The sequence below is a fragment of the Cibotium barometz genome, chromosome 24, assembly GCF_041138505.1.
Source record: "Cibotium barometz isolate CiBa-2024 chromosome 24, ASM4113850v1, whole genome shotgun sequence".
Classification (NCBI taxonomy): domain Eukaryota; kingdom Viridiplantae; phylum Streptophyta; class Polypodiopsida; order Cyatheales; family Cibotiaceae; genus Cibotium; species Cibotium barometz.
Window position 1 is genome coordinate 40,329,324 of NC_141069.1, and position 18,662 is coordinate 40,347,985.

Consider the following 18,662-nt stretch of genomic DNA (forward strand, 5'->3'; position numbering starts at 1 on the left):
AGGAAAGTGTAGAAAACACTTAGAGGCTATTGCACCATGCCTTCAAGCCCAAGAATTGGGCATCTAAATACAATATATAGAGTAGATACATAGAGCTAATAGCTATCAAGACTAGCTTAAATAGAGCATGACTCGCAGATGGTCCCCCCACCTACCTGTTGGTGCCTCACCCAAAAAGGTTTCCATTCACCCCACTAACCCTCAGGGTTTCTTGCACACAAAAAAGGGGACCAAGAATTGATTATATCATAATGATCCATCTATTCGCTTTTCTTGGGAACCAGAAGAATTGGAAACGCTTTACTGGTCACTAAGATTCTTATTATATACCAATGTAGTAATATCAAGATCTCTGACAAGATTGATTGAGAAGAAGGTTCTGTAGGAAGATACAAAGTTTACAAATCCATATATCTGACTAAATGTTGTACTTGAATTTTGGCTAAGCCAAAACTCACAATTATTATAACGTTTATGGAAAAAAAGAATTTGTCATCTTCTTGTTCTTGTCCCTTTTTTCTCCTCTCCTCTTATTTCTTTTCTTTTTCTCTCTCCATTATTGTGATCGAAAATGTTTCTCTAGATATTTACATAAAGAAAACTAAAAGAGATGGAGATGGACCATGAAGGTAGAGATGGAGAGAGAAATTAGGATGTTGTAAGGACCCCTACCCGTAGGGCGGGGGAATCCTTTTGATAGGCGGTTAAGTCTCGTGTTATTTTCCGATTGACGACACCTCGATCTCGTAGAAATACGAGGTTACGAGCAAACGGAAGGACCTAACTCTATCTCACAGGGGAAGCATAGTCATCCTAAAGGAAATTCTAATCCCCAGCACGGAATGTGCGTGGAGATGGAACAAGACCCACACTTGGTTCAAGGAAGCCAACGTCTTTTTCCCCCCGTATTTCATGAGGTACGGCTGCTGGCTCGGTCCCCTAAAACAAGTCTTATTCGGGACTCTACTATTCCCTAAATATGGTAAGTTACGACTAGTAGAAAGCTACCCGACTGATCGAGTCCACCCATCCTTAGAATGGTACCGTCAGGGCATCCATTCTCCCACTTTCCACACACTCACCCGTTCAATTGTTTTTTAATTAAGTCCTACCACACTGTGAAACACTTAAAAACAAATTCCTTTGTTAATTAATTACACTTGATTCCTTAAAAGAAATCTTCCTTAGCACAACATTGAAATCAACAAACATACTTACAGTGAAAAATATTTACAAAGACCCTGGAACCGGGCCGATATTCCAATCCAAACTTCCATGTCCAAACCATAACCATAACCATAACCACAATCCAACCACAGCCACAACCACAACCACAACCACACCGATGATCTAGAATTCGATGGGTAAACCTCACGGACCGTCTCCCCTCGTCGTCAGCCAACCGATGAGGGCCAAGCCGTCCTGTCACCCCCTCAGGTATTGCCACTTGTACCAAACCCTCTCGCCTTTCAGAGGGGACGTCTCCTCATGAGGTGGGGGTTAAGTCACCGCACTAGCCTGGACCCACAGAACTAGGCAGCATATATACATCACCCTGGTGGTGAAATCCAATTCCCAGTGGCATAGGAGGGGATTGCCCTGGGCCGACTCCCGACCTCGCTATATCCTCCGCCCGGCTACACAGGCAAGTACGGAGTTAGCTAAGGGGGGGAGAAGCTGTACCTGCATGTTAGCAATAACCAGTAGTATATCCAATAAAAAGAGACATAGCCTTTATTCAATGAATTCACACATTAACAAAAACCATCGTTTCGGAAAGACAATGATTCAAAAGCAAGATTATTTTCTTATAACTTTACTTAAGAGTAACCATAAGGTACTTTAGGCCATCTATACTAGGGGTTTAACCTTGGTTCCTTTCCTATTATTTCGAATCTTTGCATTAAGCTTCATAAGAGAGAATTTTACTTAAACTTGTTAAATGACCAACCTGGTTATCGTTTTCGTGCCTATTCGCTTCAAGAGGGACGAAGTCGATTGCAGGGACGCGGTTCGCTTCATTCCCTCCTTGGGCAGCGCGTGGTTCTTCATTTCGGCGGCGTTTCGGCGCCATAGGAGCACTAGAGTTTTAAGAGGATAGAGAGAGAACGGGGTGAATATAAAAGGTTGGGAACTTGGAGAGAAAAGAGAGAATTCTACTGGTTCAAACGGATTCGAAAACGGAGTCCATTTGGGGTAGGAAATGTTGGAATTAGGGTTGCAGGAAAGCACACAAAGCTTGGAGAAGAAGAAGCAAGAATGCACACAACACAAAGTGTATTAGATTGTGTCAATGTACAAAAGATAAGTTAGCCCTAGAATGATGGGCGTATATACAAGCCAGGGGAAAAAACCTCCTAAAGAGGGAAAAAGTGCCCCGGCGGTCCTAAGTGTGTTCACACACATCACTGCCTATATATATATGGCAACAGGAAAAGCTTGTTGGGCTTATGGGTAGGAAAGACCTCGTAGCCTAAGTTTAAGTCGCCGCATATGGGGGGGGGGGGGGAATTTGAGAGGTGTCCTTAACTTGGAGAGCTCTTGAGAAGATTGTACGTCTAGGGAGGCCTAGGGAAGAGTAAGGCAAGGGTTGGAGAACAAGCACACTTTAAGTCTATTCACACCGGGGGGGGGGGGGAGAAGAGTGTAGGACATGTCCTAGAGCTTGAGGGAGGGCTTGCGCCTAGGGCCTTGCTGGGGGCTTGCTCGGAGAAGGGGGCTGGGAGAGTCCTTTTATAGGTGCTGGAGGGCGGACATCCGGGTGCAGGAAGGTGACACCTGGGTGGTGTATCCGGGAGAGAGTGTGGGCGCGAGACACCTAGGGGTGGAGGTGTCTCGAAGAGAGAGAAAGTGTGACACATGGGGGTGGAGATCCCCAAGAGAGAGAGAGAGAGCGACACCTGTGTGGACAGAGGGTTCTGGGAGGAGGGGGCACGTGTAGGGGTGTGCTGGAGGGTGCGTCTAGGTCGTGTACACACTTGGGTGTCCCGGGTGGATTGTCGGTCGTTTCACGGGCGGTGCCCGTGGGCCCACGCCGGCCGCCCGCCGCCGTCGTCCCGGGGGGGTCAAAAATTTTTTTTGACGAAAATGTCCGGCCTTGCCCCGTGACCATGGGAGCGTGTTCCTTTCATTGATTAGACGCCTAGATAGTTACTATTTTAGGTCGGAAGTTCGCAGATTAAAGACTTAAAAGCTTAATTAAACCCATTCCGGGTACCCGTTTTTAGTTCAGAAAAAACTATTTTAAGCGTAAAATTACGCGTAGATTACAAATTTGGATTCAAAATTACAAATTTCTAAGCAAAAATGGCTCATTTTCCAAAAATATAAGTTTTTTGATCGTAAAAATGACAAACTAAGTTATATTTTTCAACTCTGAAGCAAGTACATTGTTATTTACAATGGGTATGTTATATTTTTCAACTCTGAAGCAAGTACTTTGTTATTTACAATGGGTATGTTACAGATGTGGAAGAGAAAAAGACTTGCATCAACACACACATGTACATAAAGGGATGTGTGCACGCACGTGCGCGCACACACAGAGTGTGTGTAAGTTTACAACTAAAACATAGATTCTAACAAGTTTAGGACCCTTTGCCTTTGTTTCTTCATAAACTAGTGCTACTAACCCAATAACGCCACCAAAATAAACGCCTTTTTTCGTCTTTGGAATGCCATCAAATTAAAAAAGTCTTAATTTTATCCAAATGCATGAGCAACTTTGTGTGTCTTTTTTGTAATCTTGAAGTGGCCCATTTAACCCAGTTTTATACTAATACTTTAAATGTATTTGATCATCAAAGCACAACATTCTTTCTCACTCGTATCTTATGTATAGTGGGGTTATAGCATCTATAAGCTTTCTACTCAAGGAAATATCCAATAAAGATACTTTCTTTTGCCTTAAGATCCAATTTTCTTCTTACCTCATCTGGTACATGTAAATAGACTTGCCAAATGTGGTTTTATGCCAAACTTCTAATCAAACATCATACCATGAATTACTGTAATGAGGGTTTTGTTTGTAATATAAAATTTTAGTTGCTACCGCTTTAACCCAAAAATAATGAGGCACTCCTTTCACAACGGGCAACTTTTGCAATATACATGTCATTCCTTTCTGCAACCACATTTTGTTGCGGGGTGTACTTAGATAATCATTAAATTCATTAGAGAAATATTCTCCCCCACCATTTGATCTTATACATTTTATGTGCATGTGCATGCCTTTGTCTTTCTCAACCATAGCCTTGAAGCTTTGAAAGTGATCATCATTAAAAGATACATAATAGTGGCATCCTTTGATTGGTGCCATCTTTGTTGGTCCCCAAACATGAGAATACATCCAAAGGTCTTTGACTTATGTTCTTATTATGTGGAAATGCATGCTTAAACTATTTTCCCAATTAGCATGCTTCACATACTTTGTGTATTCCATCCACTTTGAACTTCGACAAACTTGTAATAATACTTTAAGCTTGCATATTTTCAGCTCGCTAAATATTGACATGACCAATGCATTTATGCCAAATATCAATGTCTACACAATCACATCGGTACCATGTGCAAACGTTATAAGCTTCATGCCATGCATGTTTATATTCAATGTAAACATTCTGCTAACTTTGTTCCCCTTTGCAACTATCGTTATTGAAATCTTCCACATTTGGTGCCATCTTTGTTGGTCCAAACATTAGAATGCACCACATGCAAAGGTCTTTGACTTACATTCTTATCATGTGGAAATGTATGCTTAGAATTTTTTCCCAATTGGCATGCTTCACATACTTTATGCATTCTATCCACTTTGAACTTCAGCAAACCTCTAATAATAATTTGGATCTACATACTTTTCAGCTGCAACATTGGCATGACTAATGTATTTATGCCGAATGTCAATCTCTATTATGACACATGTACCCTGTGCAAATATTACAGTCTTCACTTTAGGGCCCATGCATGTTTACATCCAACGTAAACATTCTACCAATTATGTTCCCCTTTGAAACCATGGTTATTGTTGAAATCTTCTATATAACATACATGAGGATTTAACATCACTTGTAGACCTCACTCAACCATTTGTCTAATTTGTAACATGAAGTATATCAGCTAGATACTTCATTTTTCTATCCCCTAGTATAGACAATGGCACCTTACCAACATACACAGAAGGGTGCACGGTATCATCACTTGTTTCCACATCCCTTGCTTGCTTGCAAACAGATACATAGTTCCCTTGCTTGCTTGCAAACAGATACATAGTTCCCTTGCTGCAACTTCTAAGTTCCCACTTTTGATGTTATTCTGCTTTTTATAGCAATCCTTTGCTATATGCCTTGGTTTGCCATAATAATAGCACTCCATGCTATTTTCACTTTGATTTCTTCAGCATTCACATCGGTCTCTCTGGCTTCCCCTACCTCTAGAATGGCCTCTTCCACCTATTTGTTCATTAGATTCTTGTTTTTGTTGACCATGATTTCTGTTTACAAAATGGCCTACACCTCGGTCTCTAGATGAAGATCTACCTCTACCTCTACCTGTGTTTATGTAGAAGGCACGCTCCTATGTATTTTGGGAAATGATTTACTCCCAACATTTATCTCTTTAGTGATCAGATGGGCTATAAGGTCCTCAAAGTTTGAAAAGTCTTTCATGAGTTTGGATAGATGTTAGAAACTGATCATACTCTTTTTTAAGACCATTGAATGTGATTGGCACCAAGTCATTATTATCAAGTGTAGCTCTAACAGAGGTAAGGGCATCTACAAGACCCTTACTTTCAATGAGTAGTCACTAATACCTAGCTTGTTCATGTGCACATTATATAGCTCTTTTCTTTAATTGCATCTTTCTTACCTTGGAACTTGTGTTATATAACTTAACCAAGGTATCCCATGCATCGTTAAGTGTCACTACATCTTGTATATGGCCGATCATAGCATTCCATATGCTAACAGACAACTAGCACATCACTTTGTCGGCTTTCTCATGCCAAGTCTTAAAAGCCTCTTATGCTAGTGGAGGAGTGACATTTTCTTCCACAAGCTTCTCGTCGTCACCTGAAATAAACTCCCAATATCCCTTTCCTATAAGAAAGTTTCTCATCTTGAACTTCCATGCATGGAAATTGTTCTTGTCTAACTTCTCATTCACAATCCACTAGTTTAGACTGTCAAACATGATCACCTATAGCAACTTACTAAACAATACTTACAAAAACTTTTACACTTACAACAAACCTATAATCTCTAACACAGGCACCTCCTAGAACCTCCAAATCTTAGATTCTTTGCATACAAAAATGTTTTGCAACCAAAATTTTCCACAACCATGTATCAAACTAGAAATTGATGGGCAAAATTGACACTTCAATGGAGTGCCTGGGAAAAAATTGCAGAGCCATAAATGGCCTCAAATCCAAATTGTGTAAAAACTAAAGACCTATGGATCCATCCCACATAATATAATTCCCTTGTGCTTCACTACAAAATGGCAGGTCAAGATATGATAGTTCACCATTCCTGCTTGCTGCTCTTGACTACTTGTAGAGATTTTCTTTCAAATAAAAAAGAAAGAGATATAGAGATTTGCTTTCAAGTCAAAGAGAAAGACATGTAGGTTAACCCTTACCCATGTATCACTTTCTTTGCTTGCTTCTTGATTGTCTCTTGAGCTCTTCACGCAAATTGGTTCTCTGATACCATGAAAAGAAATTGAGGGAGAGGGCGAGCTTTAGCTCCTTGCAAGTAAACACATGCACACAAGAGTAGATAAGCACACAAGAGAGATTGATGGATGGATTTTCTTCTATTTCCTTCCCTTCTCTACGACTATAGAGCATAAAGATAAGAGTACATACTATAAGGAAAAGTACTCTCTTTTGAAAATATACAGAGGTTGATCCATAGTGTGAACTTAAATATATGAGAGTTGGAACTATAACTATGTCATAACTCTCAGCCAAAGTGCCTATCATACATCTTGTAAACCAATGGCAGCATATCACTCATAATCTCACCAATTGTGCTAGTGGCATAACAATGGAGCTTGTGTCATCTATATCTACGCTAGTTGAGAGCTCGATATGTCAACATGAAAGATACATAATAATGGAATCCTTTGATGATGATGCCATCTTTGTTGGTCCCCCCAACATTAGAATACCCCACATTCAAAGGTCTTTGACTTACATGCTTATCATGTAAAAAATGCATGCATAGCTACGTGTCCAATTGCTACACTTCACCATATTGTATGCATTCCATCCACTTTGAACTTTGATAAATCTGTAATAATAATTTGGGCTTGGATATTCTTCGGTTGATGAATATTGACGTCTAATGTATTTATGCCAAATATTAATGTTTACAATCACACATGTACCATGTGCAAAACATTGCAATGTTTACTTTTACAATCACACATGGTACATGTTTACAATCACACATGTACCATGTGCAAAACATTGCAATGTTTACTTTTACAATCACACATGGTACATGTTTTCATATGTACCATGTGTAAACATTGCAACCTTTTTCTTTAGGCTTACATCCAAAGTCAAAATTTTGCTAAGTCTTTCCCTTTATTAAGTGGTATGGTTATTGAAATCCTTTGCCATGAGGATTAAACCTTACTTGTAGAACCTTTTCTCAATCATATTACGAACAGAAACCACATTCTTTGTTATGTTTGGCACATTAAGCATATCAGTAAGATACTTTATCTTTCCATCTTGTATATATAAAGGAACTTTACCAACATGCCCAACATGGTGCACTGTATCATTACTAGTTTCTACATAACCTAGTTTTTAAAATCCTTGAATTCTCTAAACTACTCACCATGTGGTTAGAGGCACCCAAATTCATATACCATGCATATCCTAAATTCGATACATATGTAATCATGGAGGAACTAAGCATATGCTACATCACAAAAACTTTCTCACTTCGCTTGTTTACTTGAAGATGTATAGCTCCCTTTATAGAAACTTCCCACTTTTTATATCATTGTTCTTTTTATAATAGTCGTTTGCAATATACCCTATGTTGCCATAGTTAATAGCACTCATGGAGGAACTAAGCATATTCTACATCACAAAAACCTGCTCACTTCTATCTGGCCTATTTAATTGAAGATGTATAGCTTCCTTGCTACAACTTTATACTTTTTAAATCATTCTACTTTTTAAATCATTCTACTTTTTATAATAGTCCTTTGCAATATGCCGTGGTTGCCATAGTTAATAGCACTCTATACTAGTTCCATTCACATTTATTTACACTCTCTGTCTTCCCCTACCTCTAGAGGGGCCTCCTCCCCACATGTTTGTGATTGAGAATCATATTACTGTTGGCCATGATTCTTGTTTCCATATTAACTTGCACCTTGGTCTCTAGATTAAGATCTACCTCTCTCTACCTATGTCAGAGTAGAAGGCCCGGAAGATAAGTTACTTCCAACATTCATCTCCTCACACTGATTGATCAAAAGGGATATAAGGTTCTTAAAGTTTGGTAAATCATTGAGTTTAGATAGATATCGATCATAGTCTTTAATGAACCTATTTAGAGTGACCGACACTCATCATCAGACGCAAGGACATCTACAAGTCCTCTAATCTTCAACAATGAGTAATCATTGATACTACACAACTTATTCCTTTACACATTATGCAGCTCTTGCTTTAATCTTCAATGAGTAATCATTAATACACAACATATTTTGCACATTATGTAGCTCTTACTTTAACTGCATCTTCCTAGCCTTAGTACTTGTGCTTTACTACTTAACCAAGATATCCCACATATCTTAAGATGTCACAACTGCATCTTGTATATGGCCAATCATAAAATCTGACACACTCATAGAGAGCCAACACATAAACTTGTTGGCCCTTTTATGCCATGCTTTAAAAGCTTATACCTGTTGTGGAGTGGTATTTTCTTTGAAAATCTCATGTCTCCTTCTTATCTCTTATAATAAACTCCCAATATCCTTTCCCCATGAGGAAGTTTGTTATCATGAACTTCCATGCTTGGAAGTTGTTTTTGTCCAGCATCTTGGTCATAATAATTTGGGATAGAGACTGTCAGACACATCAATGATATCTCTTTGTAGTAACTTTATCCTACACCAAATATGGTATTCTATACTGAATATAAGTCGCATTATTTTTTTCATTCATAACAATCCCGCAATCTCAAATAATATGTCTAGCATATACATACACAATTACTAGCGATATTATAAACTTGTTATATGTAGCCACTTTATGTGAGCCAATCACATCAACATAAATCTTCCATACATGTGTGTAGATCCCAAAATATCTATAGCACTTTAAATCAACCACTATCTATAACACTTCATGCCCAAAGATGCATAATATTGCACAATCAAAAACTATCACTATCAACACCTCTACATAGTGTCTATAGAAGTGTCTGCAAAAACCTTACTGTCTACAAAAATCTTATAGGGCCAAAAAGGTGCCAAAAAGACTCTAGATGATCAAAGTAACATGAGACATGCTCTTCGGGCTTGAAGTGTAATATACACTACACTTTTGTTTCATCGAGGGCTTCCTCGTGGTTGATGTGCCTCTACTGTGCCTGTTGTCCTTGACTAGCAGCTACCTTTGTAGAGATTTGCTTTTGAATCAAAGGGAAAGAGATGGATGTATAGAATATGAAAGGTTTATTTCTATACTCAACAAGAGGGTAGTAGAGGCTTGGGATGATGCATCTTTAGTGTGAGAGTAATGAGATTTAAACCCTTACCTTTACCTATCTACCACTTCCTTTGCTTTTATCTTGCTTGCCTCTTGATCTCGTTGCACAAACCAACACTCTAATACCATGAGAAGAAAATGGGGGAGAGGATGAGCTTAAGCTTCTTACAAATCAACTTTTACACACACAAGAGTAGACAAGCACACAAGAGAGAGACATGGACTGTTAGCTTAAGCTCCTTGCAATCAAACTTTTTCACACACACACAAGAGTAGACAAGCACACGAGTAGACACACACACGAGTTGACAAGCACACAAGAGAGAGATGGATGGCTTAATATTCTTCTTTTTTCTTCACTTTTCTCTACAACCATAACATAAAGGTAAGAGTACACACTATAAAGGAAAGTACTCAACTACTCATACATACACGATCCATGAATCCGAGTATATTAGCCGGTACTATAACAATGCCATAACTCTAGTGAACCAAAGTGGCTACAACCTATAAACCATTGGCAGCATATCAACCATAATCTCACGAACCATGCCAATGACATAAGTGCGGAGGTGTCATCCTAGCGTGCTATCCATATCCACACTAGTTGAGCTTGATATCTCATCAAGTAGTACTCAAAAGCAAAGAGTATGGGCTTTTAGAAGAGAATCTTGTTTTTAATGACACTTTGGAAAATTTTCCATTTACTTTTGTAATGTAATGCTATTTGTTTGCCTTAATGTAGGAATGCTTATGGTGATGCATTAGAAGAGCTATATCAGAAGATACATTAAGAGAAGAAGGTGTTGTTTTAGAGACAAGTTCACTCTTTTGAAAGTTCACTCTTTTGAAAAAATTTCATAAAAGAGGAAGAGATCGTTTTAGTTTTTTAATAATCTATGTGAAAGAGTTTATTTTTGTATTTGCAAGCCACGAAATGAAAAGTTTTGATAAACTACTAAGATCATCCACAGCATGTAAGCAAGCAAGTTTTCCACAACCTTGAGAAATTGCTTGATTCAATTATTGTCCCCATGGGGGAAATGCTAATATCCAAAAGGATGAAAAGAGGTATGGTAAAAAGAATGTGTAAATGCACCACTAAGATCATGAAAGCAACCACCTGTTTACAACAAAAATGTAGTCATGCTTTAAGAAGGTTCTTTTTATTATTCTTAAAAGTAAAATGACATAAGTATAATGAGAAAAAATCAAGATCTTGGTGGAACATTACATGGTGATGTGTTGAATTATTATACCTTCTTTTCATTTGTTGCTCCTCTTCCTACTCCTAATAGTTATCCAAATTGATATGCTCAACATAAATCATCTTTGCTTATGTAGTGAATTTTGTGGGAATTTGGGAAGAAGATTGAGCTTCTTCTTATTCATACATTCAAAGAAGAAGAATTTAGTAGCATCTTTTAGATGCATATTTTTTATCCATATCGATCAGCTCAACATCAATCATTTTGTATACACATTTTGGGTGCTACTTTTGCAACAACCGAAATGTGGCTACAAGAGTAAAGATGATCTACAAGAGGAAGAGGACTAGTGATGCATGAGCAAAGAAAAGAACAATATATGGCTAAAATATACTATTAACTTGTTCTTCTTTGAATGACTAGAAAGATGATGATGAAGGCAAATCTCTTCTTCCCAGATTCTCATAAGAGCATGGAAGAAAAGGACCATCTATATTTCAAATGCAAAATGTTGGTGGCTACAAAGGCATTAGGGCAAAGAATTCTCTAAGGTGAAGCATCATGAAATTTTTAAAGCTTATTTCATGTGATTTGCCCAAATGCGGTTACTTTTTATAATGCTACATAACCCAATAGGTCATAATTATCTTACCTACACTTGGAACAAAAGTCCAACATCAAATCAAAATCTACCATTTATAAAGCACAAGGTGTTGATAGATAGGGCCAAGGATGGAAAAGCACACGTCTTAACAAATAATCTTTTGTTACAAGCGGGACAAGCTCTTAGATCAACAACATGTAGTCTTCTATATGGCATCCATGGAATCTTCTTTGGATCATCTATATATAAGCCTCTGTATATATCCATGTAGTAGCTAGCTTAAAAAATGTAATCTCCATGAGATCCTTACACATCAGTAAAGGATTATTCAGATCATCTCTTCATAATCTATAAGAGGTAAAGCTTGCATCACTTCCTATGTGTAGGTTCCAATACCCCTTGCTTAAGTAGCCTCCTATTGAGCAACTTGTGTTGAACTTGCCACATCAATCGGGTTTTGAGTTTCCTTTGAAGCTGATAACTCTTAAGGGTGTAGAAGCCCGGTAAGTGTGGGGAAAATCCCCTTGAGGAGGAGAATAAGAAACGTTAGTGTGGCATGTGTTAGTGAGATTCCTAGGTGACTGAGGAAAAGGGTAGTTTGTGCAAGGTATTAGTTTAGTAGTTAGTGGGCTGTGTATAGGGTAAGTGTACTAAGGAATGTGCTTTGGCTCTCCCCCCTCTCATTCCTAGGAGGTGGAGGCTTTTTGGACTCAAAAGGTTTTCTAATTGTGGCCACTCATTTTGATTTACAAATTGAGGATATTCTAAGTGTTCCAAAGTAAAATAATTTATAAATGAAGTATGCATGGCTATTAGATACTTGTAAATGTATTAAAACAATTTTAGAATGCCACGAGGGGATATAGAGTACTTTCATGAATTTGTAAATATATGTGTGTGTCTAGCCACCTCTATGTTTGGAACCATTCTAGACTAACCGTTATGTTTAGAACCATTCTAGACTAACCTAGATAATATCTAATGCTAAGTGTGTGTGTCTAGCCACCTCTATGTTTAGAACCATTCTAGACTAACTCCTATGTTTGGAACCATTCTAGAAAATATCTAGACAAACCTAGATAATATCTAGAGTGGGCAAAGAGATAGGGAAGGTTATCTAGAATAGAAAATTATAAGGAATCTTCCCTATCATTCCAGATGGTGGAGTTTTGAACTACCCTACACCAAGATTAGAAATCAAGCACTATTGGATGAAGGGTAAAATGATAAATAGTAGTAAGCAGATAGATATATATTATCATGGAATATATACATGGGTAAAATGATAAATAACAATAGGCAGAAAGATATAGATTATCATGGAATATATACATGGGATCAACATATAGATTATCATGGAATATACATGGGATCAACATATAGATTATCATGGAATATATACATGGGATCAACATACCTATTTGTGTTTTTCCAAATTAAGGCTCTATCCAAGGGGGTTAGATCCTTGGTAATGCCTATGTTAAAATGTAGAAGTAAGACTATTAGTTAAGCAAAGTACAAAGAGAGGGTTTGTGAAGGGTCCATAAGAGTTACCAGCAAGGTAGTAGCAAGCATCAATGCTCTCTTGATTAGTTTGTCTATTTGGTCATGGGCTTCCTCTACTTATTATTGCTTTATTTGCTGAGCTAATTGTTGTTGAAGATGTACAATTGTTTCTTCTTTAGAGTTAATCCTTTTAGTTATAGGTTACCTCTCTCATGGCTTTGACTTCTTGTAATTCTGTAGAGTTAATCCTTTTAGTTATAGGTTACCTCTCTCATGGCTCTGACTTCTTGTAATTCTTTAGAGTTAATCCTTTTAGTTATAGGTTACCTCTCTCATGGCTCTTACTTCTTGTAATTCTTTAGAGTTAATCCTTTTAGTTATAGGTTACCTCTCTCATGGCTCTTACTTCTTGTAATTCTGCATACTTGGTCACTCTGCTTCCTTGGCTTTTTTCTGTGAATATCTATATAGCCCTTCTTGTTGCATGGGCTAGCTCACCTTGAGCTAGCCCATGGTATGTGCCTCCTACATTTCTCACCTAGGCTAGCTCACCTTGAGCGAGCCTAGGTATGTGCCTCTTGGCATGTGCTACTTGCATTATCTTGTAGATGGATTACCACATCCTCATGGATTTTAAGCATCTTCTCTTTGTCTTGAGCTTGTGCTAGTTTTTTGTACAAATTTGTGATAACTTTTGATCATCTGCTTTTTGTCTTTTTGAGCTTATGCTGCTAGATTTTTGTTCAGAGTCCTAACAACTTGAGCATGGCATATGTTTACAAATCTTTTTGCTTTTGTAGATTACTATTTGGAGATTAGCCTCATGTGCTTCCGTTTCTAGAAATCTCTTCTCGTACACACAACCACCACTTCTACATGTGTCATCCTTGTGTCATATCTAGTTTTCCTCTTTCAAGTGAGAGATCTTTCTTATGTTGTACTTTGACTACCTTTAGTTGAGTTTTTATGCTTTGTCGCCTCCCTTGCACTTGTCATATTTGTGCCTTTTGAGCTTCAAACTCTTTTTCTGTTGACATAAACTTTGTGCTAATTGAGTTATTATCTTCTTTTAGATCTTTGATTTTACCTTTTAATGCCTAGAGTTCTATTGCTTAGGCTTGTGTTTCTGTCTTTTCCTTATTTACCTTTGTAAGCTCCTAGTCTTTTCCTTGAGGGAATCCATTAGTCTACTGATCATTTGTATGTGCACTGTTTAGTTCCAATCGATGAGATACAATAATAATATTGTGAGACCCCTACCCCTAGCTATGGCAGTGGAATCATATTGAGGGTTGAGCGACTCAGGGCATCATATCAGGATGTCCTAACACGGGTATTCTATGAGCTCCTCTTAGTCTGACTAGAACAATCCTTACGTAGAAAAGGTGAATGATTCCACCAGGTGTTTCTCCTTCATAAGTCTCAAGTGGCTCCTTGAGAATCAACAATATGTCTTGACTCCTCGATTATGAAAACTCTTATATCCTTGATATAATTTACCCCACAACTAAATTATTTGTCCCAAGTACCCACATTTGGGGTTCACCCAACTGCCCACTTTCTAGTGTTTAACCATTTTTTACTTCAACCAGATCCATAGGCGTTGACAACCTAGCCCTGTCTAATCCCATGGATCTAGTCTTTCGCTCTCACTGGACTTATGGTACTAGTGTAAACTAACACACCCATATTGAAAATTGCCACTTTACTTACACACACCACTTTAAAACAAAAGTTCACACACACATACCATTGCAAAACAATCCTTTAAAAATAAATCATTTATCACACTACTCTTTTTAAAGCATGAATATATCATATGTCCACGTCACACATCATATAACAAATATCCAAGTAACATATCAGTGTCAAATCAGCATCATCAAATCTCCTCACACCATGACCATGATCCTTATACCATGACAATATGCACCAATGAGCCCGAGCACTTGTGACCACTACGTGATGAGCCCTACAATGTCTCACATCCACCTCAACACAACTACCAAATAATCCGAGGAGTCACTTCTATTGGTCGTCACCTATCTAAAAAACACAAACACTCCAGGAACTTAGGAGCCATGTATCTCTACTACACTCCGGAGTCACTTTTCATGTCGTCACACCAATCGTGCCAAGAGCATACATTTGTAGTTGAGAGGGGTCAAGGTCTCGGATGACTGCCTTCCTGTGATGCACCCTCGGCGAATGACACCCACCACAAGACAATCCATAAATTTGTGTGGTATATTCACATGCTTCCATAAACAAACATATATGCAGTATTTGAATACAATATTCCAGACAAATAGCAATATTCTAATCAAAATATACCATATTCACAATCAAAGTAGCATAAACCATCTTAAGCTCGAGTCGAAACTCTGAACAACTAAGTCCTCTAGCCACAACCTATCTTGGAAAGATCTTCTCGAGATCTTCCTTTCTTAGGACTATTTCCAAGTCTTGATTCCATAAGCTAATGTAATCAACTTTGCTTAAGGCCCTTTATGTACAAAGATGGTCATTCTAAAGTTATTGGTCTAGTTCTTGTATTTGGGCCTTATCTTATATATCGAGAATCTTTCTAAGGAACCTTGGCCATTCTTAAGGATCTTAAGAACATTTCTTCTTGAAGGTCCCTTAAACTTATTCCAATCTTAGTTTCTTAAGTTTAATTATCTTCACATTTGAATTAAGCACATCAATCCTTGTCTTTCTTATTCTTGATTTTAGTCATGGTCCTTATTCTCCATCAAAAGTTATTTAATTTGGTCTCTCCAAGGCTCTATAAAATTTGCTTTCGAGGTATAACCGTGCACTTGAATGAGGTATTCTCAATCTCTTATTTAAAGGTTAATCGAGACTTTCTCTCTAGAATCTCTTCTCTCTCTAGAGTTTGCCTTATAAATATTTATCTCTCTAGAATTCTTTGCACCAATTTTCAAAAAGATTCGAAGTATCCAACCTAACAATTTCTAATTGAACTCTCATTGAACTAAGGTATTGTTGTTTACCTTAAAGCTATTTTCTCTCTCTACAACCCTAATTCAAATTTCTCTCTCTAGGCTTAGGGATAACCTTAAAATAGAAATTATTCTTAATCAAAAATCTTATTGCTTACTTAATTAACACTCTGATTCTATTAACCTAAGTCATTTCTCATATGAGGGATCAATGTACACATCTATGTGCTCAATTGATATGTACATTTGGTGTGCATTCTTGATGTGCACATTTTGGTGCACATCTTATCTATGGACACAATTCATGTGCACACTTGGTGTGAATTCTTGATGTGCATATTTATGTGCACATCTATTTGCACACTTAGTGTGCATATTTATATTCACACCTTATCTTAACCCTAAATAATATCAAGAATCAGAGCAATTTAACGTATCCTATCTAATCCTCAACCTCCTACATTTAGATACACAAAATATCAAAATATAATGTTTTATTCCTTAGTATATATTTTGTCCTAAGGTCATATTATTAAATTAATCTAAGGTTAATCTAACTATCCACAAAAACTAAGGCATGTTCTTATTAATTTATATTAGGCTTAGGTGATTTATATGACCAATTATTTTAAGGTCATGGATAGAGAATATTCCTTATTCAAAAATTAATCTAATTTTTTTAAATCTAAGTGAATTGCATCCCCTAGTATTAATAGACTGTTCATGTTTAATTAATTCTGTGCATATACTGACTCATGAAAATTTATCGCCCTAGGTGAAATCCTAAGGTATTATACAATTATTTTTACAGAGAATATTTTATTCATAAGAATCAATTTTAAGAAAATCAAAAGCAAGAGAATACAAGAAAATAATAAAAAATGAGATATAAATACAAACATTACCTCTTGGCCTAGCTTTAAAGCTGAAGTAGATGCTATTAGAGATAATGAAGGCATGCACATCTCCCTAGAATCCCATGAGTTTTTCTTAGACCCTCCTAGGTATCTATAGTACTCTAATTTAGCAAGAAATAGGTACTTCAGTGGAAGAGGTAAATATGCTAGAAAGTCACTGTACTTGGATGGGACATGTACCAAGTGCACTTAAAAACTATGAAATGGACCTTCCTACTCTCAAGAAGAAAATTCATGGATTCCACAAGGAGAGAGGGGGTATTTATACTTGAATAAGGTGGTTGGGAGTCTCTACATGCACATAGTCTACTTGAGTTAATGTCAAACCATACCTACCATGCACATAGTCTACTTGAGTTGATGCCAAGCCATACCTACCATGCAATCCATGCAAACCATATAATTTGTGGGCTAAACTCAACTTTAGAATTACATGCATGCACTTTATCTAAAATGAACCAATGGTGTATGCACAACTCTTGTTTTGCATAAACCACATACCAACATACCATTAATAAAATATCATGGGTAATTTAACTACCACTTACCAACCCCAATCCACCTACTTTTGGCCAAACCATGATTTTTTGAACCTTAGGTGAATGAACCCTTTGGCTATCAAATTAAATTAATGTGTAGACACACATGGTTGTGCACACATACATAGTTGCATACACACGCAGTTGTGCCTATCAATTAATTTTTCCATGGGAACCCTTGCAATTTTGGCCTTAATATTTTTAATTAAATAATGAATCTTGTCTTTATAATTTTTTTTGCTTTTCCAAATAATTTATCATTTTTCCTTTTTGACCTATATTAAATGCAAGTGTGCACACTCATGTGTACATTTGCATACATGGGTTTCGTCATTAATTTATGCACATGAACCCTTGTGTGCTTGCACACATAGGTTTTCTCATTAATTTATGCATATGAACATTGCTAGTTTTACTTAAAAATGATTTTTTCTATATTTATTTATTAGGCCTTGCACATTTTGAACACAATATTTTTCACACTCAATTAAACTTACTACTTAGTAAGAGGAATCTTACATTCTCCCTCACTTGAAGATATGAGATGTCCTCATCTCATGAAGTTGGGATAATCGCTTACTATATCTTCCTCTTTCTCCTAGTAGCATCCTCAATCAGGAAAAACTTCCACTTCATCAGATATTCCTTTAAGATTCTATTCTTGAGGGGATTTTCTTTGACATCCAAGTGCTTTTGGTTCCAATTCCACTTGACCTTGAGTGGGAAAAGCAACCTGCTTTCATCATCCAATATATGACTCAGATATGGAATATACTTCTTCTCACAATAAGCTCACATGAAAGACATTATGGATATTTAAGTATGGAGGGAGTAAAAGCTCATAAGCACTTGATCTCCAAATCTTCTTGTAAATCCCAAGGAGAGCAAACTTCTCTTTGGTCGTACACAAAAAAGAACCCATCACCTTCTTTAAACTCCGTGGTAGTCTGCTTTAGATATTACTTTTGTCTATCTTGAGCAGCTTTGATAGCCTTCTTTATCGACTACATTTGATGATCGATTTCTTCTAACATTTGCTTCGTCACTGCCACTTTGATCAATGGTCAAACCAATTCAATGGCATTACATAATCTTGTCCATAAAGTTCCTGAAATGGATTGATCCCTATGCATCAATGGTGAGATGCATTAAAAGTAGAAGATTCTACCAAATGTAG